The 22599-nt window shown below is 49.6% G+C and overlaps 1 protein-coding gene across 6 annotated transcripts in view; it reads left to right on the forward strand.

The window, feature by feature from the left end:
- Positions 1-774: 774 nt before the first annotated feature.
- The window catches only part of NPAS2 (neuronal PAS domain protein 2), a 202225-nt gene continuing 180400 nt past the window's right edge, over positions 775-22599 (forward strand). For 3 of the 6 annotated variants that reach the window (XM_075563256.1, XM_075563258.1, XM_075563262.1), the window contains exon 1: positions 775-1078. The gene's annotated coding sequence lies outside the window, so the exon portion shown is untranslated. Of the gene's footprint in view, positions 1079-1344; positions 1843-22599 lie in introns of those variants that run through there. The other 3 variants (XM_075563259.1, XM_075563261.1, XM_075563257.1) reach the window with 3 other exon arrangements.

Here is a 22599-nt window from a genome sequence, read left to right on the forward strand (position 1 = left end):
CGCAGACCCCCAGCTCCGAGCGCCTCGGAGGGGCAATTAGCAAGTTCTTTTCCATCCCTGACCCATTTTCCCGACCGGCTACGCTCGCCTAGTAAGGACACGATGATTCCTCCCCAGTAGCCGCTGCTGTGCCTCTTGGCAGGGCGCTCGCCGGCGTCTCCCTCGACCCCCGCGCCCTCACCTGCCCCCACGCCCCGCCGCCTGGTGACAAATCGCAGGGTTCCTGCAGACACGTACGGGCGTCAGGCCCCCTCCCTCGATGCGCGGCGGGGACCAGAGGGGTGTGCTAGGCGCCCCCTCCCACCCCTACCCCATCCCCCGGCTCGGGACCGCGGGGTGGCGGCTGGCACGGCGAGGGCTCTACTCTAGGCAAAAGGAGCAAGATGCCTGCCCATCCCCAAGGAGAACTTTAGCAGCCCTCGGGCGTCCACCCCGCACCCGATGGCCTCCCCTCTCGGTCAGTTCAGCTCAAAGCACAACACGACCGCTGCCCAGCGCCGACCCGGCGTCCCCGCCGCTCGTGCCCTGCAGCCCCGCTGCGGGCGACCTCCGTGCCCGCAGGTATCCGCGCCGCCCCGGGCGCCCGGGCTGCGTTTGTCCCGGCGGCGCGCTGGGTGCGCGTGTCCCCGGCTGGGTCAGGGCCGGGGCCTGGCGTGCGGCCAGGGGAGACCCCGGCGGCGGCGGCGGCAGGCACGGGGGAAGGAGGATGAGAAGGAGGAGGAGGAGGAGGAGAGGGAGGAGGAGGAGGAGGAGGAGGAGGCCACCGAGGAGGAGGGGGAGGAGGAAGAGGAGGCGGCGGCGGCTTTCCCCGCCGGCTCTGCGTGCGGAAGAGTTTGCCGCGCGAGCAGCCGGCCTCCTGCAGGCGCACAGGGACGCGCGCGGCGGCCACCGGGGACGGCGGCGGCGTAGCCCCGAGACTCGCAGCCGCGGCGGCGGCGGCCGCGAGAGCAGCGCCTCCCGCCGCCGCCCGGAGGAGCCGGCCGCGCCCGCTCACGGTCTCGGCTCGCGGCGGCGGGAGCCGCGTCTCCCGGCCCAGTCCGCGCGCTGCCCCTCGGGGGCCGCCCCTGCCCGCTCCGAGGTAAGGGCCCGCGACGGGGGCTTCGTGCCCCCCGGGGTGGGCGTGCGTGTGCACAAGGTCGCAAAACTCTGTCACCTGCTTCCTGGCGCGGGGGACGCGCGAGCGGGGAGGGGCGCTCGGGCGCGGGCGGGACTGCGCGGCGGCGCCGGGGCCGGGGGCGCGGGAAGGGGGTTCGGATCGCCTCGGGCGTCCGCCGCCCGGGGCCACGCGCCGGCCGCGCGCCTGGTGGACTCCGCGCGGGTCTCGCCGTGGGAGGTAGAGGACGAGGCGCCCTGACCCCGAGATTCGGGGGTGCTGGAGGGTCACCGTCGGGGTGGGCGAGGGCTGTGCCCTCCAGCTGCAGCCTTGGTGGGTCGCCTCGGCGCTCCTCGGAGCTCCATCCCTCGCCCTCCGGCGGCGAGGGGAGTCCGGGACCCCAAGGGGAGTGAGTGCGTCGTGAGCGCCCTGGGCCCGAGGTCCCTCTGGGTTCCTCAGCCGGAATTGGTTCCGGGCCGGATTGGGCGCTGAGTTTGCCCTGGGGACCCCCGCGGAGCCCGCAACCCTGCTCCCCTCATTGCCTCGCCTCCAAGAGCTGCTCAGGTCGCACGCCAGCATGTTGCCTTGCTGAGGGGTGTGCCGGGAAGGGGTACACGTCTTTGACCTTGCCAGAGAACCGCGCTGGGTCTGTAATCTCGGGGAAGAAGCACGTACCTAGGGGCTAAATGAAAAATCACGGCACCTAACAAACTCCAGCCCCTTTGCCTGCCACTCTTGAACTGCTCAAGGTAAGAAAGTTTGTTTTCAGGACTGCGATTCACAAATAATTAGTCATCGTTATTGTTGATTAAGTAAGATGGAAACCTCAAAACAGCAAGCTGAACACTTCGATAAAGTCGAGAAACTCCCAAGGTTGGGATCTGACAGTCCCGGAGTTCAACAAGTGTTCCTAGATGGGGTCCTGGGCTGGCGGTGGGTGTGGGTGATGTTCGACCAAATCCATCTTTACCTACCAGTTCTGTTATCTACCGGTCAGTTCGTCTAACGAGCTAGTGCCGTCAGCACTAAAATATCGACGAGTTATTAGTTTCACGTAATAAGCAGAGAAAAACTGGACCTGATCATTTACAAACCAACCCTTAAGAGGAGGGTTTTCTGGTTTGCACTTCCCAAGTCATTGACTCTGAAGCAGTGTGGGGGGTGGGGGTGGGGACACACACACACACACACACACACACACACGATTTAACCTGCCAACACCTAGTCCTAGGCTGGAGAAGTAATGGCTCATCAAGGCTACCCTCCTTGGGAGGTATAGTTAACATTCAAGGGCAAGTGTACTTGCTTCATCTTCCTGCGACTAAAATTCCACACAGGAAAAAAGTCCCCAGATTTGTTCAAAATAACTCTCTAACACGATTAAAGGCGTTGTTTACAAGAGTTACTCCGACTTGGATCTCTCAGCTACCAAGAAGAAAGAAAAAAAATCCGCGTTTGATTACACAGCCAAATTAGGAACGGTAGAAGTATTGGCATTTCTCAGCAGTCTACTGAAAGATTTAGTTAAAAATAAAGTGTGTAATATAAAGACGTTCGATAATTACCTCCCATCTGACAGTGAGATGTGCAGTGTGGCTAGGAAGAATTGTTAAGTGGCGCTGCTTTGAGCTCTTTGCTTTTGGGGAAACCCACTGTCTATTTGTTTGCTGATCTGCCTGCCCTCTGTGCGCCTGTGTTGAATTGGTTTGATGCTCCATGCTTCCCAGAGTGACTCCTGGGGACTCGAAAGAAAAGACGACATTTTGGGGGAAATTTCTTATTAATAAAATACTACCCCCTAAAGAGTTAAACATTTCAAGAAAGGAGCTGAGTGAGTCTTTACTAATTAGTGTCGAAAAAGGGAAAAAAAACAACAAAAACTCGGTTATGTTGGTGACGACATCTTCATCTCTAGACCGTGACAGTCTTCTCAAAGCTTACTTGGTTCTTTTAAAACAATTTGGACCCTTTTACTATTTCTGGCTGTCGAATAATGAAAATGGTAAACAGGAACTGTCAGCTGGGGAATGTCATTAAGTTGAATTCATCTGATTCATCCCATTCCCCCCCTCCCAATCTCTCTTAACTCTTGCTTGTCTTTATGGCTCCCTCCCTCACAGCTTCTAGGTAAAAGATTCAAAGTTCAAGCATTGTTTTTTCAGATGAAATAATATTATGTATGCGTATACTTTTTATATTACAACGACTCATGGGTTGGAGTTGCTCAGCCTTCCTTTTGGAACCATAAGAACCAGAAAGCTGCATCTCTCTGTCTCAGTAGTTTTTGAAACGTTTCTGTGTTCTGTTATTTAAATGAATGGTCAAGTGTTCTTCCTTCATGGTGGCCACACTGGCTGCCGCTGCTGATCCCCTGCACTGGGCAGCACCTCTTTGCTGAGCGCGCAGGTGTAGTGGGTGACTCAGTGCTTCTGGTTGCTGGACACCAACTGTTTAATTGGGTGCGACACAGCAAGCATCTGACAAGCTTCACATTGAAATCGTGGCGATGGTACTTGATGCACTATTTGCTTATAGAAGTGTTTGATTCACGTGTTCCCAATCGTCGTTGTATTTGTCACAAAGACTGGAGGTCAGGGGACTGGGACATTTACTTCCTCTACAGCATCTCATCTCCATGGGGCCTGGTTCATAATAGATGCTCAATAAATAGGTGTGGAAAAGAGGCGAATTGTCAGTGGTACTTATCCAAAGGTTAGACATTTCTGAATGCTAATGAGGCACTTAACTATGAGTAATTCCATTTTAAATCTGGTGATGATTAATTGTACCTCAGAGCACTAACTACATATTAAATATGAACATATGTCTAGAAGGGAAGTTTTTATTTTTCATGCGGTTGTCTTTAGCCAAGGCCCTCCCATTTCTCGATTTAATTCTTCTATTAAGACGAGGGAACAGTTGGTCTTGTAAGAGAAGTCATTTCTGAAGTAAAGTCCCTTCAGAGACACTTGAACTTTATTGGGCCATTAAAAAATGCATGGTGGTTCAGCTTCACAAGGAGTGAGTTTATCTTCTACACTAGTGTGGAATATAGGGTTTATAGGAAGGTGGGAAGAAGCCCCAGTGGCATAGTGATTACACATTTGGACTGTCAACCTCAAGGTCAGCAGTTTGAAACCACTAGCCTCTCCTAGAGAGAAAGATGAGGCTGTCTATGCCTGTAAAACGTTAGAGAGTTGCAGAAACCCACAGAAGCAATTCTACTCTGTCCGGTAGGGTCAGTATGAGTTGGAATTTACTCAATGGCAGTGAGTGAGTGAGTGAGTGAGTGAGTGAGTGAGTGAGTGAGTGAGTGAGTGAGTGAGTGAGTGAGCGAGCTAGCGAAGGACCTGGGGGTGCTGGACACCACTTCTCAAACTTTATAATGTACCCAATGGCTCAGGGGTCTCCTCAGAGTACATGCAGGTTCTGATTCTGAATCAGCACATTTGGGGTACAGCCCGGGATTCTGTGTTTCTCACAAGTGCCCAGATAGAGGTGCTCCTGATGTTGTTTTGCACCCAGTCCAATGCCAGTACATACTACCTGAGTATTTACTGGCTGCTAGGCCCAGATACAAAAAATTTCATAAAGAAGATGGATCGTTCATGTCCGTGAGGAGCAGACAGAAAGAGGAAGCGAGATTCTTCCTAGGTTGAAATTAAGGTCTTCCAATGAAACATACAACTTTCCTCTAGTTCTTTAATGCTTTCTCCCCTGCACTATCATGACCCCAATTCTACCTTACAAATCCAGCTAGACCAGAGCCATGTGTCCTGGTATAGATAAGAGCTGGAACATAGGGAATCCAGGACCAATAATGAAAGTAGTGATACCAGGAGGATAAGAGGAAGGTGGGGGGAGAAGATATGTAGATCACAAGGATCTACATATAACCCTCTCCCAGGGGGACCAACAACAGAAAAGTAGGTGAAGGTCAGTGTAAGACATGACATCATAATAATAATTTATAAATTATCAAGGGTTCATGATGGAGGGAGGGTGGGGAAGGGAGGGGGGAAATGAGCTGATACCAAGGGCTCAAGTAGAAAGAAAATGTTTTAAAAATGACGATGCAACAAATTACAAATGTTCATGACACAATGAATGTATGTATGGATTGTGATAAGAGCCCCCAATAAAATGATTATTTTTAAAAAGAGAGAGAGAAGAATCTAGAGAGAGACAGAACAAGTGAGGCACAAGGTCTGTGAGTTTACAAGGCCTGGCCCAACCTTCCAGCTGCACCTGGAGACAGTGAGCCAGGTGCTCTGATAGCGTATCCCCAAATCTTCGCTTTGCAATCCCTCTGAGATCTGCCCCCAAGAAGAGGAAGAAACAGACCTATTCTTGGGAATGGGGCCCATGATTCCAAAATGTATTATCCAGAGTAAGAGAGACCTAAATTTAAATAAATATGTCATGAGACTATAACTGATGGGGAAAAAAAAAGAAATTAAGGTCTTTCTTGAGATGTCCCTCTGCAAGGTGGTAACTAGAGAGGGAGATGATATGTAGGACTAGTGCTTCCACTCTGACCTCTAGTCTTTGTTGGACAGAAGGCTCTGTGACTGGGCCGGAAGTCCAATGCAGACCTGGATTGGTCGCCTCCTAGTAGCTCATCCTGTGAGTGATTTGTATGAACGTCCTTAACCTCTCTGAACCTCAGTGTCTTTGTCAGGAAAACAAAAAACACCACAAATAATGCTTACCACCCAGGTTGTTTGCAGGAATACAGTCAGGAGTACTGTTAGTCTGACATAAGGGACAGTGGCTGATGGCGGAGACGGGGCTGGAAAATACAGAGAAAATGGAACTTTCTGAATGGTTTCTCATCTAGCTCCACTGTTGGAAACTCAAGGAGGTTAACCAGCACACCCAAGGCCTGCAGCAGAGCATGGGACTAAGGCTGGAGGGCCGGCAGCTGCGGAACTTATTCAGATGCAAAATAGAATCAACCTGAGCTTGCAAATCCCCACCCCTCTCCCACAGTTTCCTGGTTCCAGTTAGCTTTGTTGACTTTCACTCTGGCAGTGTTTTTACCTGAGCTATTGCTCTTGATTCAAACCCATTCACTTTCAGCAAGCAGAGTTGTGTCATCTGCATATCAAAAGGTATTTATAGGCCTTCCTCCAATCCCAGTACTGCATTCTTCTTCATATAATTCAGCTTCTCTGATTATTTGCTCAGCATGCCGACTGAGTTAAGCGGAGTGAGAGCATACAACCCTGATGCACACTTTCCTGTTTTAAACCAGGCAGTATTCCCATGTTCTGTGTGACGCCTGCTTCTGGATCCTTGTACAGAGTCTATGTGAGCGCAAGTGTTCTGGAATTTCCCCTCTTCACAAGGCTATCCGTCCTTTGTTAGGTTTCCCACAGTCCAATGTGTTTGCATAAGCAGCAAAACACAGGTAAATAAATACCTTTCTGGTATTCTCTGCTTTAAGCCACAAACCATCTTACATAACCTCTTCAGAATCTGGCTAACATTTCTGGCAGTTCTCTGTCGCAGGGCTGCTGCTTCCAGTTTTCAGGTGTCTTCAGGACAATTTTACGTGTGCGATATAATTGATAGGATTATGTTGGATCACTTTTCCGTGGTGTGGGCACAAATATGGGTCTCTTCTAGTGCCTTGACCAGGTGCTGTCTTCGGATTAGCGTAGATGAGCGAGTGCTTCCAGCACTGTTTCCATTTGTTGAATCATCTCACTTGGTGTGCTGTTAATTACTCAGGTCTGGTTTTTGTTTGTCGTTTGTTTTTTACCAGTGCCTTCAGTGAAGCTGAAGGGAACTTTTTGGGTTTCTAACTCCAGATCTTTGCACACATTTCATTCTAATACTTTATCTTCTAGCGCTACCCTTTCAAATTTCTATTGAAATTTTATTTCAATAGCCCATTCTCTTTAGCTACTCTACATTCAAGAAAAAGTTTCAGAGTCTCTGTTGACATGTACGTATCTTGATCATCTCTGTCTTCCTTGTCTTTTACATGACCTTTTGTTTTTTCGTGTATGACCCTCTTGATGTCATCCCACAGCGCATCTTGCCTTTGATCAGTAGTGTTCGATGCATCACATTTATTGTTGAGATAATTTCTAACCTCAGGTTGACTCTCATGGACTTGTACTGTTCTTCAGCCTCAGATGGAACACCATATGAGCAGTCAGATGGTCTGCATAGAAGGTTACCTCCATACTTTGTCCTAACTGGTGGTATTGAGTGGCTTCATCATCCTTCCACTGAAAACTCAAAACACACAAACTCACTGCCATCGAGTAGATTCCAACTCATTAGAGCCCCATGTCAAGCAGAACAGAACACTGCCCAGTTCTCAGACAGCCTGCCCATTGTTGCAGCCACTGCCTCAATCCACCTTGTCAGCCGTTGTCTTTTTCATTGTCCTTCTACTTTACCAAGCATGATGCCCTTCTCAAGGGATGGTCTCTCCTGATAGCATGCCCATGCCCAAAGCACACGAGATAAAGTCTCACCATCCTTGCCGCTAAGGAGCATTCTGGCTGTATTCTTCCAAGACGGATTTGTTTGTTCAGTTTGGCAGTCTGTGGTACTTTCAATACCCTCTGCCAGCACCACAATTCAAAGGAAGACTTAGTAACAACCTGTGATGTGTAGATGACACAGCCTTGCTTGCTGAGATTGAGGAAGACTTAAAGCACTTGCTGATGAAGATGGAGGAATGCCTCACATGCATAAGAAAGTTGGATATTGAAGAAGGAAGACCAAAAAGGAGCCAATACATTTAAATTATGGTTCTGGCTTAGAAAAGCATGACCCTATCATCACTCTATTTCCCTTGTGTTCTGTCCAGTGTATAGACACAGTTTATGTTATTGAAAAAGTATTTGCAATGGCTAAATAACTGGTCTTGCAAAATTCTATCCTGAGCACTCGGCATATTTCTATCACCAAGGCCATATTTTCTAACTCCCAATCTTTCTTCATTCCCAACTTCAGCATCTCAATCACCAGTAATTTTTACCGCATCTTGACGGCATGTTCAATCAATTTCAGGCCGAGAGGCTGGTAACAATCTTTCATTTCTTCATCTTGGGCTTTAGAGTTTGCTGTGTACATTTGAATAATTATAGTGCTAATTGGTCTTCCTTGGGAGCATATGAGTCTTGTCCTATCACTGATTGTGTTGAAGTTCAGGATACTTGTCTTTGAGTTCATTCCAATTCATAACCAGCCCATGGGACAGAGCAGAACTGCTCCATCCGGCTCCCGAGGCTGTCAATCTGCATGGAAGCTGACTGCCTCCTCTCTCTACCATAGAGTATCTGGTGGGTTCGAACCGCCAGGCTCTCATTTAGTTAGCAGCCTGGCACTAAACTCACTGTGGCACCAGAGCTTCTTTACTTCAGGATAGATCCTGAAGTGTTCTTTCTGATGATGTCTGTGACAGCATCCATGTCAATTTATCACTCGCAGGCTACCATGCAATTCAAAATGGTCAGTACTAAGTCCGTTCAGTTCACAAATGCCTACAATAGCGAATCTTTGTGTATTTCCTTTAATTTTTGACAGCTTCCATTTTCCCCTTGAGTCATACTTCATACATTCTGCATTCTGTTAGAATAATAATTTGGATAATGATGGGTACCACTTCTTTCTCCTTTTTGAGTCATGCTCCATCAGTCGATGAGGGTTTCAAAGGCTTTCCTGCCTCCATGTCTTGAAGGTCAGCCCAGCTGTGAGGAGGCAGCTCTTCTCCAGTTGAACTTTGAGTGCCGTCCAATCTGAGATGCTTATCTGCTGGACTGATCTGCAGCTCTGCCTAAGGGGTTCTCTAGCCAACTGTCTTAGAAGTAGATCACCAAGGTCTTCTTCCTGGTCTGTCTTAGTCTGGAAGCTCTGCTAAATTCTCTCTGCCATGAATGTCACTTTTGGCATTTGAAATACCAGTGGAATAGCTTCCAGTATCATAACAACGCCCAAACCACCACAGTACAGCAGACTGACAGATGAAGCTTACATCCCAAGGACAGAGGTCAGGTAATGAAAACCGTGCAAGCTTGAGAGAGAGGGCTCTTTCCTGGAACATCCCTTTACATATTGGAGGTGGGCCCTGCCCCAAGGAAACCCCCTTTCTACCGATTGATCAATCTCATCAGATCACATCTTCAAAGATGGGTGCATTGTGCTCCCAGTCTGGTATTTGCCAATCCACTGAGAATCACAATCTAGCCAAGTTGGCACATAACAGCCATCACCCGAAATCAAAAGTGTACTTGTGTTCCATAGATCTGTTTTGAGCTCTCAGAATAAAACCATACCCAAGGTGAGGGGGGGGGGGCTGCCATGGAATGGAGACCCAATGCCTATCTGTAGACATTTGGACATCCCCACACAGAGGGGTCACAGGGAAGAGATGAGCCAGTCAGAGTGCAGTATAGCACCGATGAGACACAACTTTCCTCTAGTTCTTTGACGCTTCCTTCCCCCCACTATCATGACCTCAATTCTACCTTACAAATCAGATTAGACCAGAGCATGCACACTGCTACAGATAAGAGCCCACAGCACAGGGAATCCAGGATTGAAAACCCCCCTCAGGACCAGCAGTGAATGCTCTCTGGACTGCTCACTATCGATTGATTGGTGGTGGAGCTCCCCAAGAGGTGCCCTGAAAGAGAACCCTGGCCGTTTGCTTCTGAGAAACCAGCCCTCGAAAACCTTAGGGCTCTCCCACCTGGGGCCAGCAGGGATCAGAATCCATAGCAACCGGGCTGAAGTGGCACGAGGGCAGGTCTAAGCCAGCCTTTAGCACGACATCCCTTCCTTTTGTGCTGTGTATAAACCATGTGGCCTCCACTGCGGTCCTTAACTGCCATCCAACAATACCCACTTCCCTGGAGAGCTCCAGGCCCAGAGAAAAACATGGGGAGCAGCGGGGAGACCTTAAAGGCCAAATTTTGAAGTCTGGGGTGGGAGTGGTGGGGGAGAAGGGGGTACAGATGAGTTGAGTGGTATGTTGTCAGGGAGGATGCCCGGTGTCCCTGGGATAGACTTGACCTCTCAAGACCAAGTGCAGGGAGCACCTCACTGAGGCCTTTTCAAAGGTGGGGAGGATCTGATTTCAACAGCTTCTTCCCCTCAGGGGCCATTGTCACTCAAAGTCCATACATGGCTCTTTGTGGAGGAGATGTTCTGATCCCTCAGGAAGGGAATGTGCCCTATTCCCAACCACATATGTTCCTTGGCTAAAAATAATGGCTTGTGTTTGTGGTTAACGGCAAAGACATTTCTTTTCATTCAAGGTAAAAGAGCTTTGTAGTTTTAAAAAACTTTTATTTAATCATTTTATTGGAGGCTCATACAATGCTTATCACAATCCATCCATTGTTTCAAGCACATTTGACCATTTGTTGCCATCATTCTCAAAACATTTGCTTTCTGCTTGAGCCATTGGTATCAGCTCCTCATTTTCCCCCTCCTTCCCCGTCCCCCCCTTACGAACCCTTGATAATTTATGAATTCTTATTATTTTGTCATATCTTACACTGTCCGACGTCTCCCTTCACCCACTTTTCTGTTGTCCGTCCCCCAGGGAGGAGGTTATATGTAGATCCTTGTAATCGGTTCCCCCTTTCTACCCTACCCTCCCTCCATCCTCCCAGATCACCACTCTCACCACTGGTCCTGAGTGCTTCATCTGTCCTGGATTCCCTGTGTTTCCAGTTCCTATCTGTACCAGTATACATCCTCTGTTCTAACTGGATTTGTAAGGTAGAATTGGGACCATGATAGTGGTGGGGGAGGGAGGGAGGAAGCATTAATGAACTAGAGGAAAGTTGTATGTTTCATCGTTGCTACACTGCGACCTGACTGACTTGTCTCCTCCCCATGACCCTTCTGTAAGGGGATGTCCACAGTTGCCTACAGGTGGGTTTTGGGTCTCCATTCCACACTCCCCCTCATTTACAATGATATGATTTTTTTGTTGTTGTTCTTTGATATCTGATACCTGATCCTATTGATCACACAGGCTGGTGTGCTTCTTCCATGTGGGTTTTGTTGCTTCTCAGCTAGATGGTTGTTTGTTTATCTTCAAGCCTTTAATACCCCAGACACTCTATCTTTTGCTAGCCGGGCACCATAAGCTTTCTTCACCGCATTTGCTTATGCACCTGCTTTGTCTTTGGTGATCGTGTCGGGAAGGTGAGCATCATGGAATGCCAATTTAATAGAACGAAGTGTTCTTGCATTGAGGGAGTACTTGAGAGGAGGCTCAATGTCTATCTGCTACCTTAATACTAAACCTATAAATATATGCACATAGATCTATTTCTCCATCATCATATATAAGTATATTTACATATGTGCATGCCTATATTTAGACCTCTATAACTACCCTTTGTCTCCAGTTCTTTCCTCTATTTCCTTTGACTTTCCTCTTGTCCCGCTATCATGTTCAGCCTTCATTTGGGTTTCCGTAATTCCTCTCGGTTACATTGCGAGCTTCTAAAACTTTCTGTCCACTTTTCATCCTAGGCCTTTTGACTCTCAGCTCTCCACACTGAGAGTGGTGGGGATGGCCTTGCCCCACCTGGTTTTGGATTATGAAAGTGCTCCTAATCTGTCACACTCCCTTTTTAAAGAATCTACAACTTCGTTGCATGAGCCAGTCTTGTCAATAGGGAGTGGTAGTTCACTAAAACAAAACAAAAAACCGCCTTCCATCCAGTCTCCTTCCTTCCCGTTCATGGGATTTGAAACAGGCTACAGGTGGGGAGACTGTGCAGTGGCAGCCTGGGACCCCTGTTTAGGGTTGAAGATGTCTTGACGAAAGCACAGCCCTCTCCTCCCTTACACAGAACCCCTACCTGCCTCGGGGCCTCAGCTTGCAGCCTAAACTTATTGGGCCTACCGTCCTCTTTATTTTCAGAAGAAAAATGTTTTTTTACTCAGCGCCCTCCAGCCCCCACCCCCAGACAATTAGAACTGCGCTATGGATTTTCATGACCTTCTGGAAACAGACCCCCACATGCCTGTGATGTCTGTGATGCATGTGGTCCACTGGTGCCTCTAGATAGGTTCAAAATGCCAGCCTTGGGGCAAGCTTTCCAAGCACTTGACCATCTGTGCCGCCCAGCGGTTCCCTCCTGCACCCTTACCTGGCGTCGCTGTTATTCCTGGGATGCATCCTGGCAGGGCTTCAACCACTTCCCTCTTCCAGTTAAGTCGGGCACAACTGCCAAAATCATCTCCCTCATCACCACATGTGTATGTATTTCTCATGCTGAAACCTGGGCTCAGGCCAGCTGCATCCCCAGCACCTCATGCAGGGCAGGCACGGAGGCGTTCTGTAACATTTTGTGGGAGGAGTAAAGGAAGCTTGGTACTGGTCCCTTATTGCCAAGCCACGTTGTCTGTGCCTCACCCAACCGAATGTCTAAGGAGACAGCACCCACCAGCATCGAGGTCACTCCACAAGGTCCCATCCCTGGGCAAAGTCAGCAGCTTGTGTCTGTCTTACCACCCCAGGTGTGTTCTGTCTCAAACAGCACTTTCTACTTTTCCGCTGGATTCTGCAATTCATTGCAGTGCCCACAGAGCACTCACAAACAACGCTCAGGATTACAGGGTTTATTAAGGAAGTTAACAGGTGGCAATGCAAGTCAGAAATGCTCAAGATACAGTTGTTCACTAAGGACACGTACGCAGTTCATTCAGGGTGGCTGATAAACGCCCACACTGCTGTGAGCCTCGACCTGGAGCCCTGTGGCTCAAGCTCTGTGGGTCAGTGACCCCGCTCCCTGAATTAACTGCCCAGAGGTACCCTACTCCAGTAAGCCACAACCTGAAGGCATTCACTTTTATCTCCATGGTTCAGCAAGCCCAGCTCCCCCAATTAAGCACCCAGAGGCACCCCACTTCACAAACCAGCCTCCTGCCACAGCACTCAGCTTTACTTGCTCTGTGGGCTGGGAGGTCTACCATTCTGTCTCATACGGACTCTTGGTTCTGCTGTGACTCCTCTGTTGTCACAGCTGTCTTCTGGATTCAGAAGGTGAGTAGGGGTCTTGGAATCCAGGGAATATACTCCACCCTTGTCCTTTACTGGTAATGAAATCCTCCCCCCACCCCACCCCACCATGAGCTTCAGAGGGCTGAAGCAGGATGGCATTCCAGCTAATTCTTTTCACAGTTACTCACAGGTGGATCATGTCCATGTCTCCCCCCTTTGCCCCCTTCCTACCCAGACCCCTGCAGGACTAGGTCCTTTGGCGGGCGTTATAGAGACTTTGGCTGGGAGAGCCACATTCAATAATTCACTGCCCCACATCAAGGCAGCTCATCACTCATTCTTGCCCCTTAATCTCCTGACAAACCCACTGAAGAGGTCTTCTGTGCTTTCTCAGGTCTAGCCATTGATCCCTCCTGTCAGTTTATGCAGTGAGTGCTGCACAACTCCAGGGGCACCACTTCCCTCCTGTCCTGTCGAAAGAGCAGCAAAGTCACCTAATCTTGATATTTCATCAGCTTGCACCCCGTGTATTTGGTCTATGCAGAGTGACACGTAGGAGTCCCTTGTTACCCTCCTCGACTGCATGGTAGACTCACTCCTTTCTCCCCCTGGCCCGGCTCAAGGGCAGTCTCTAAGCATACATCAGGAAAGTGTCTTTAGGCCAGCGTGGGAGACCTCGGTTGGGACTTTTCCTGCAAAGCTCTGGGAAATCGTGGTGGTGCCTGCTTAAGGGGAGGCAGCATGCTTAAGTGTTGCCAAGAGTAAATCTCAATTTCTACAGAAATGAGTAATTCTCAATTTGTACAGAGATGTTGGTCTGAGGTAGTTGTTCAAAATTGTCTGCTTTGCTAACTGGTCTGACCCCTGCTGGCCCCCTCCCTGTGTGTAGAGCAGGACTCTCTGTCTGCGTTTCCAGGCAGTGACCTCTCCAAAGCAGACCTACGGGACTGTTCCCACCCTCTTTAGGATGGGTTTGGCCACCAGCATCGCAGCTAATTGCTCAGCACTTAATCAGTGCCATCCCCCAGCCGCCTCTCAACCTTTTGTTCAGGTGTGCCCGTGTGGACCTGTGGCCAGACTTTAAATCACCGTGCATGACTGGCCATTGTGTGAGTCAACAGCACCTTTGAATGGTTTCACAGAGACAGTTTGTAACTAGATGGAGACAGCTGCTGGGCTTGCTGTGATCAAGTGAACTTGAGAAGTTCATTAAACTCTGAGAGTCAGTTCATTCATCTCTGGAAGGGAGAGTCTGATGCTTACCTGGGGCCTGGTGGCACCCAGGGTTCCATGCTTGGCTGTTAGGAGAAATGTTGGCGGTTCAAGCCCACCCAGGGAAAAAGACTTGCCAGTGCCCCCCCAAGAAGGCTTACAGTCCAGAAAACCCTATGGGGCTGTTCTGCTTGGGAACCATGCTTCAAAATGGACACAGTCCCCTCACCCTGCCCCCCCGCCCCACCCGATGGCAGACGCCATGAAGGGTGGAAGGCAAGAGGAGAGAATGTTTGCTAAAAGTTCCAAGAAAAGAAACGTAGGGTTATTATTACTCACAGATAAGGCAAGTTTATCTTTCCCACTCTTGGCACACCCAGCTAGGTAAATATCAACGCAAAGAGGTTTTCCTTTTGAATTAAGTACCTGGTTTTCCCCCTGCTGTCTTTCAGAGAAGGGACACCTGGCAGTGAGACCACAATCTATCCTTCCGTTCTCTTGAAAGCAGAAACGGTGAGAGAAAGTGCAATTCTTAATCCAGAGAGGCCCGGCGCTTTGAACATCCTCTGCCTTGGCAGTTTGGTTGGGCTTGGGCACTTTGCTTTCTCCTTTGCCGTTTGTCAGACCAAAGTACCCGTCAGCCTTTCATGTCCGAGAATTCAAGCCACATAGCCATGCGTGCCCTCAGGCTCTGAGACGTTGGTGGGCTGCAGGTCTTTCTCCCCATAAATGTGACTTGTGCTATTTCGTGACCTTTGAGTGTTCTCCAGAGACGGTTGGCCCATGGAATTGGGGTCACCCTTGAAGGCATTTCTTCTCCCTGCCTCCCTGTTTCAGAAGCCTCTAAGGCAGAGGTTCTCAACCTGTAGGTCTCGACCCCTTTGGGGGTAGAACAATCCTTTCACAGGGGTCACCTAAGACCAACAGAAAACATATTTCCAATGGTCTTAGGAACCGAGACACCGCCCCTCTATCCGTCTCTAGGTGGGTCTGCCCACATGCAGATACTACCTGGCGTGAAGACTGTTACCATGCTACACCACGCTTCAAGACAAAATTTCATTTATTTGTCATTAGAAATAAAAATTTCACAATATAGAATTACATATTACTTTGTGATGAATCGCTATGCTTTAATTATGTTTAATTTGTAACCATAAAAATACATCCTGCCAATTGGATATCTACATGATGATTCATAACAGTAGCAAAATGACAGTGATGAAGTAGCAAGGAGAATAATGTTATGGTTGAGGGTCACCACCACATGAGGAACGGCATGAGAGGGCCGCGGCATGAGGAAGGTGGAGCACCGCTGCTCTGAGGATCCAGGATCACCTAATTTCCGATGGAAACGGAAATAGTTTCCGACTCCCGGCAGCCCCACGGGTTACATACAGAGCAGAACTGCCCCAGGCGGTTTCTCGTGTGGAAGCCGACCGCAGGACACCGCTGGGCAGGTCTCAACTGCCGACATGTACTTTAAAAGTTGAATGCAAACCCGGGGTGCCACCCAGAGATCTCATTTCCTCTGGAACCAGGAGCTGCTTCTGTGGATTGAAGACTTAAAACAGACACTGTCCTCTCCCTCCCCCAAACCAAACCCAAATGATGGATTCTGGTTTGTACGTCAAGATTGGACTGGAAGGAAAGGACTTCCAAGATCAAGTGGTACAGTCATGGCCCACATTTCCCTGATGAAGGACTCACTCATTGCAGCCCTATAGGACAGAGCAGAACGACCCCTGGGGGCGCCCGAGACTGTACCTCTACAGCAGTAGGACGAGGAGTGGCCGGTGGACCTCGCACATCAGAGCCCAGTGCCTGGCCACCATGCCGCCAGACTCCTCGGGAAGAACTGGAGCCTCACAAAGCAGTGGCACTCCCTTCCTCTGGTCGTGGAGCTTGCCAAAGGCCTGGCAGGCCCGTGACCCCATCCCAGCGCTTCATACGGCCCTTTCCTGAGACCTGAGTTGCTTCCTGCCGCTGAAATCCAGCGAGGATCTAAAAACAGCCCAACCTGCACACACATCTCCCCAGAATCGCTGGGCGGGCAAGCACTGCAGCCCGAACGGCTGTTGCGTTCTTCCCGTGTGCTGTCCACTGTCAGGTGTGAGATGAAGACGGCACAGTGCTGGAGCCCCTGGAGCTACAGGGAGAAATCAGTACAACGTTGCACACAGGCTGTCCACTTCCCCTCCTGGGAGCCAGTTCACTCTTACAGAGGTTCACACCTGAGTGAATACGTGCACAGGACTTGCTTGTGTCCCTTAGGAGGAACCAGACGTGTCTGTCTTAATGACTTGTTGCTGTAGCTGCTGTGGGTCTGTAACTGTACTGAGTATCATCAGCTGTCGTTTTCCTTGACCATCTGCGGGGATTAGGAAGTGGTGAGGGTCCGGTCTAGAGCTGGTTTGGTGGATATTGAGCCTGACGATGTTTTCTGGGCCATCAGACACAGGTGTGGGCTGGGATATTCCTGATTTCTTTTTGGCCCAGGCAGCTTTATTGAGTCAGGGGTCGTAGCACCCCTCTGTCGGTCCTGTCTCCTCCCTACAAATGTCTGACTCTCCCTGAGAGTCCGGGGGCACCTTCCTTGCAGCCTGTGCCATGCACGCCCTCATGAGCGTGTGGATAGTGTTCTTCCTGCCTTGATGGCGGAATGGCCCTGCTGGTGCTGCTCGCCTCCCTTCCTGGTGAGAGCCATGGTGCTGGGCCAGATTGGACACACTGTTTTGTTTTTGTTTTCAAGCAACAAAACGTGTTTATCCTATATTTTTCGAAATTACTTTATTGGGGACTCTTACAGCTCTTATCACAATTCATACTTCCATCCATTGTGTCAAGCACATTTGTACATATGTTGCCATCATCATTCTCAAAACATTTTCTTTCTACTTGTGTCCTTGGTATCAGCTTTTCATTTTCCCCCCTCCCTCCTTCCCTCATGAACCCTTGATCATTTATAAGTTATTATAATTTTTCACATCTTACACTGCTGTCTCCCTTAACCCACGTTTCTGTTGTTCGTCCCCTGGAAGGGGGATGCTGGTGGTGGCTTATATATCAATTGTTGTGATCGGTTCACTTCTTGGTGCTTTGCAAAGGACCCCTGGTGGCGCAGTGGATTTCCTGTTGGCCTGCTCCCCTTGTCCTCGGGAGTTTAAACCCACCACCGCTGCTCTAGAGAAAGATGAGGTTTTCTACTCTCAGAAAGAGTTACAGCCTTGGAAACCCACCGGACCCATCCTGCCCTGCCCTGCCCTGTCCTGTACTGTCCTGTAGCATAGCTCTCTGAGTCGGAAGGAAGGCCATGGCAGTGAGTGTGGGGTTTTGGGAATGCTGCTTCTCTCAGCTGGGGTGGGGGTGGAGGTGGAGGGGAGTGGTGTCCAGAGCAATAGTAGGACTTTCCCACCTGCACTGTCTTTTCTTTCCTTTTTTTCTTTAAAGCCCTTCATCTTGTTCTTGCCCTTTGTGGACCTTAGTATTGTTTCTTATCTATTTATTTAAATGTTCCCTCGGACAGCCGACACCGACTTGTGGTGACCAGAGTATAGAACCGTGCTCTGTAGGGGTTGCCATGGTGATTTTTCCAAAGTAGATTGCCTGGCCTTTTTTCTGAGGAATCTTTGTGTGGCCTCAACCCTGCGAACGTTCTCTGAGCAGCTGAGCCCGTGAGCCATGCCCTCATCACATGAACATGAGCCCCCGACTCAGAGGGGCCCTAGAGGGCAGAGTTGATCTGCTACATTGCTTTCCAAGATGGAATCTTTGCAGAGCAGACAGCCTCATCTTTCTTCCTGGGAGCGGCTGGGAGGGTTCAAACCACTGACCTTTGGGGCAGCAGCCCCTTGCTTAGCTCATGGCGCCACCAGGTAAAATACTGTTCTCATATTCATTTAGCGGGAGAAGCCCGAGTGCACGCAGCTGTCACGTGCCTTAGATCTTCGGGTCTGAAGACTGTCTCCCGAGGGAAGCTCCGTGTGGTGACGCATTCCGTGCCAGGCCCTGAGGCTCAGAGAAGGGCAGTGACCCAAGCAAGGACATCGGGTGCCGGAACCGGAGCTTAGCCTTTAAAGGAGGACCCAAAATAGCACAGCCGTTGCCTGTTTGCTTTGTCTGAAATGCCACTTCCAAGAAGATCGCCTGTGTATAAAAATAAGTTAAGCGTGTTAAACTTCACTTCGTTAGCTTAAGCAGTGACATGGGCTTTTATTCAGTACAAGGTGGTTGTGAGGCTCTTGGATTTGCACCGGGCTGGAAAACAACTCAATTTGATCCCCACTTTGAGCCCAGCCCCCAGGAGAAGCCCGGGTATGAAAGGGGATTGTTTGGGACAAAAATTATTATTCCTTGCTATCTTTTAGTAGCTAGCCTGCTTTTAAAAATTGCTCCTTCCACTGTTATTAAGACGGTTATTTTTTTTGGGAGTCAAGCACAGCTTTCTTCAGCTGAACTCAACCCAAGGCATCAGTATGGAACCCCCAAACCAAACCAAACTCACTGCCACTGAATTGACTTCAACTCAGAGCGACCCTATCGCACAGGGTCGAACTGCCCCTGTGGGTTTCCAAGACTGCGACTCTTTACAGGAGTAGAAACTCCGGTCCTTCTCTCGTGGAGCATCTGGTGGTTTTGAACAGATGACCTTGACGTTTGCAGTCCAACCTACTATGCCAGAAGGGAGGGGCCAGCTCATTACAGAATTTGTCAAAACTGTTTCTCCTGGTTCTCAGTTCCAGACCCTAGGAAGCCCAGACGCTCACTTGCCCATGGAAAAGCCCCTTAGAAGCCCCCAGGGGATAAGCTAAAATGTGCCTTTCATCCTCTGTCCAGCCCCACGTACTGTGTGTAAGCCTCATGTTCCGTGTTGTACAAGGAAAGCATATCGTGCTAGCCTTGTTGGTAACGGGGTTCTGAAATATTTGATCCTCTGAGTCATAGGGAGAGGTCTATGGAGTGGCTCCCTCCGTTTACCAAGGGCAAAACCAAATGCCCTCCAGAGGTCTCCAACTTCTGGGGACCCATGTTTCTCAGGGGTAGCACAGGGCTCCACAGGCATTTGACTTAAAAAAAAAAGTGGCCAGCCCTTTCTTCTGAGGTACCTATGGGTAGGCTCAAACGGCACCAGCCTTTCACTTAACAGCTGAGAGCTGCACCACAGGGGGCGGGGGTGAGGGGGAGATTCTTGCTAAGGACACCCCAGTCTCCTTCCCTCAGCTTTGAGGCCTCCGTGGACAGAGGCACTGGCTCCTCCCTGTGGGTGGGGCATTGAGAAGACCTCTTAGATCCATTCTGCCTTCCTGCTCCCTCAGTTTGTGAAAGCAAAAACCAACAGGCCCAAATAAGCACGGAGGGAGTAATTTGCCACAACCTGCATGCAGGAAGAGTATCCGGTTTGTTCTGCCGCCCTTGTTCATCGCCATTGGCCATCCGGCGCCTTCCTAGGGTGATTGAATTGCCTTGGTCCCAGCAGTTTGTTTGTTTCGTTCGTTCCGTCCTTCCTTCTCTTCCATTTTAAAAAGCGTCCTTCAGTAACATCCCTGGGAAGGAGTCTGGCCTGTATTTGGTTTCAGAGCGTTCTAGGAAAAAACCCCGAGTGAGGAAATGGCAAGTGGCAGTTTGTGTCTTGGAGAAACAATGGTGGAAATGGCGGGGTTGGGATTACTTACAGACGCCAGCGGAACAATTCATATGGTTCGGAGTTAATTAGGACTTGGGGAATACCTCAGAGTTTCACCTGTGCAGGTCAAGGGTCAAACGTGCTGGTGTGAAGTGCTACGGCAGAGTGGAGCTGCCCCTACAGGGCTTCCTCGGTCACTCTCTTTATGGAAGAAGCACTGAGGTGCACTGGTCAAACACACTCAGACGTGAGCCTGAAGATCTGCAGTGTGAGCCCACTGAGGGACAAAGAAGTAGTGGTTGGTTCCCATCAAGTTCATCCACTGTCGTCAAGTTGATTCTGACTCCTAGAAGCCTTATAGGACACAGTAGAACTGCCTTGTGAGTTTCTGAGACTGTAAAGCTTTCAAAGTGTACAGAGCCTCATCTTTCTCCCTCTGAGTGGATGGTGGATTCGAACTTCTAACCTTGCATTTAGCAGCTCACTGTATGGAACCCACTACACAAGCAGGGGTCCTTTCCATAAAGATTGCAGGTTAGAAAACCTTATAAGGCAGTCCTACTTTGCCCTCTATAGATGTAGTGAGCTGGAATCAAGTTAATGACAACAGGGTTTTATTTATTTTTTAAATCTTTGCAGGAGCAAATGATCGGGTCTTTTCTCTTATGGAGCAGCTGCTGGATTCGAACCACAGACCTTTTAGATAGCATCCAAGAGCTTACCACTTTGATACCAGAGCTCCTAAGGGATGGGGCATTGCCAGTGAACCCCCTCTCTAGACACATTGGTTTTGCCTTGGGTCTCAGCACCCTGTAGGTTTGGTGGTGGTATGCCTCTGTTCCTATTCTGACGGCTGTGAGGGGAGGTCGGGGAAAAGGAATGCCGGATGTAGGGGGGCAAGTTGTGGTCAGACCTATGAAAGAACCAGAAAGAACACAAGGGGAGGTGGCTAAGTGTGAGCTGTGGGGCTCCTTTAGCGCTGGGGCTGATTTTCAGGATTCAGAAGTCAAGCCAAGGAATATCACCGAGCACGTCTGCCCCACGGATGGCCGCACTTGCTTTGCTGTTTCCAGCTGACGCAGCTGCTCCAGACACATACGGCAGTTGGCTCCCCATCTTCATGGATGCGCTCTGGTAAATCTTGTGTCCTGTGGAGACTAAACTTCAGTCCGAGGAGCGGCCAAAATACAGTCAAGTTCAGGCAGCCTGGGTCATGCATTTCCCTGACTCGAGGCTTCCAGAGACTGTTTGACGCTGTGTCCAAAAGTTAGACTTTAAAATGCCATCTTCTCCCAAATTTCCTGTTTGCTTCATTATACCTAATTACAGATTGCTATTTAAGATATATTTATATGTATATGTGTGTATATATGTATATAATGGTAAAATATACACAAAACAAAATAGAAAACAAAACCTTTTCTGTTGAAACTCAGTGCTGCTAATTTCATGTTCCCCATCACCACTGTTTCCATTTCCAGTTCTCATTTTTACTATCATCCTTGTTCAAAACCCTCTAGTGTCAGAACCTTCTGGAGTCTGCTGTATACCCCAGGCAACCTCTCCAGAGCCTTTCTTCCTGCCCGATCCTCAGCCGCCTGGCGCTTCGCCTGGCACTTCAGTGATATCTCAGAGAACATCAGGTACCAGTGGACTGCCCAGCCCCACAGTGGTGAGGGCTGGAATGCTAAGAACCACATCCTCCACAGAGGGACACACACACACTCAGTGAAAAGATCCGGTTATAAATGACAGCCTGAGTCCACTGCAATGCAGGTGATCCTTGGAGAAAGTGTGGAACTGGTGTATGTTTGGTGAGGTGCCGTCTCAACAACAGTCACACAATGAATACCATTCTACATGCAGAAGTGTGGCAGGAATGATCTGTCGTGTTCACACGTGGGTGCAGGAGGTGCTCAAGCATGTACAGCTCACGAGCGGGTGGTTCAGAATTAAGCTCTCGAAACACAAAACAGAAACACACGCACTGCCATCGAGTCGATTCCGACGCACAGCGACCCTATAGGACAGGGTACACTTACCCTGTGGGTTTCCTAGACCTTACCTGTTTACAGGAGTAGAAAGCTCCATTGTTCTCCCTCGGGGTGGCTGGTAGTTTAGAACTGCTGACCTTGTGTGGTTAGCAGCCCGACATGTAACTCACCTCCCCACTTGGGTTCAGCTCTGAGCTCTACTCCACAGCCCAAATAGTTTGGTTTTGGTACCCCCAGCAGCGGTGCAGTTTGGGCAAGCTGCTTAAATGCACACTCTCCAGTTCCTCATTTGTAAACAGGGTAACAGGTGTGCCGACTTTGTCCTGTCATTCTGAGAATTGACTGAGACCTTGTCTGCCCCTAGGATGGCGGGTAGCGAGCGAATCATGCTTATTAGCTGCCTCTATTGCATGTTCCAGATTGAACATGCGTGTTTATCCCAAAAGGGCCAATCAATCTCTATCTGTGTGGCTGTGATTTGCTGTGGGGCTGTGTGTGTGAGGGGGGGGGGGGGATGGGGGAATGGCTGAAGGGGCCAGTGACCAAGTTGATGAGCAAATGGCTAAGGGTCGAAACTCTAAAACAGCCAGACTGGCCCGTGGAATCCCACCCACATTGAGTGCTGTTTCCTCCCTCCCCCAAACCCCATCTCTCTCTCTCTCTCTCTCTCTCTCTCTCTCTC

Source organism: Tenrec ecaudatus, chromosome 11, assembly GCF_050624435.1.
Source record: "Tenrec ecaudatus isolate mTenEca1 chromosome 11, mTenEca1.hap1, whole genome shotgun sequence".
NCBI classification, from domain to species: Eukaryota; Metazoa; Chordata; class Mammalia; order Afrosoricida; family Tenrecidae; genus Tenrec; species Tenrec ecaudatus.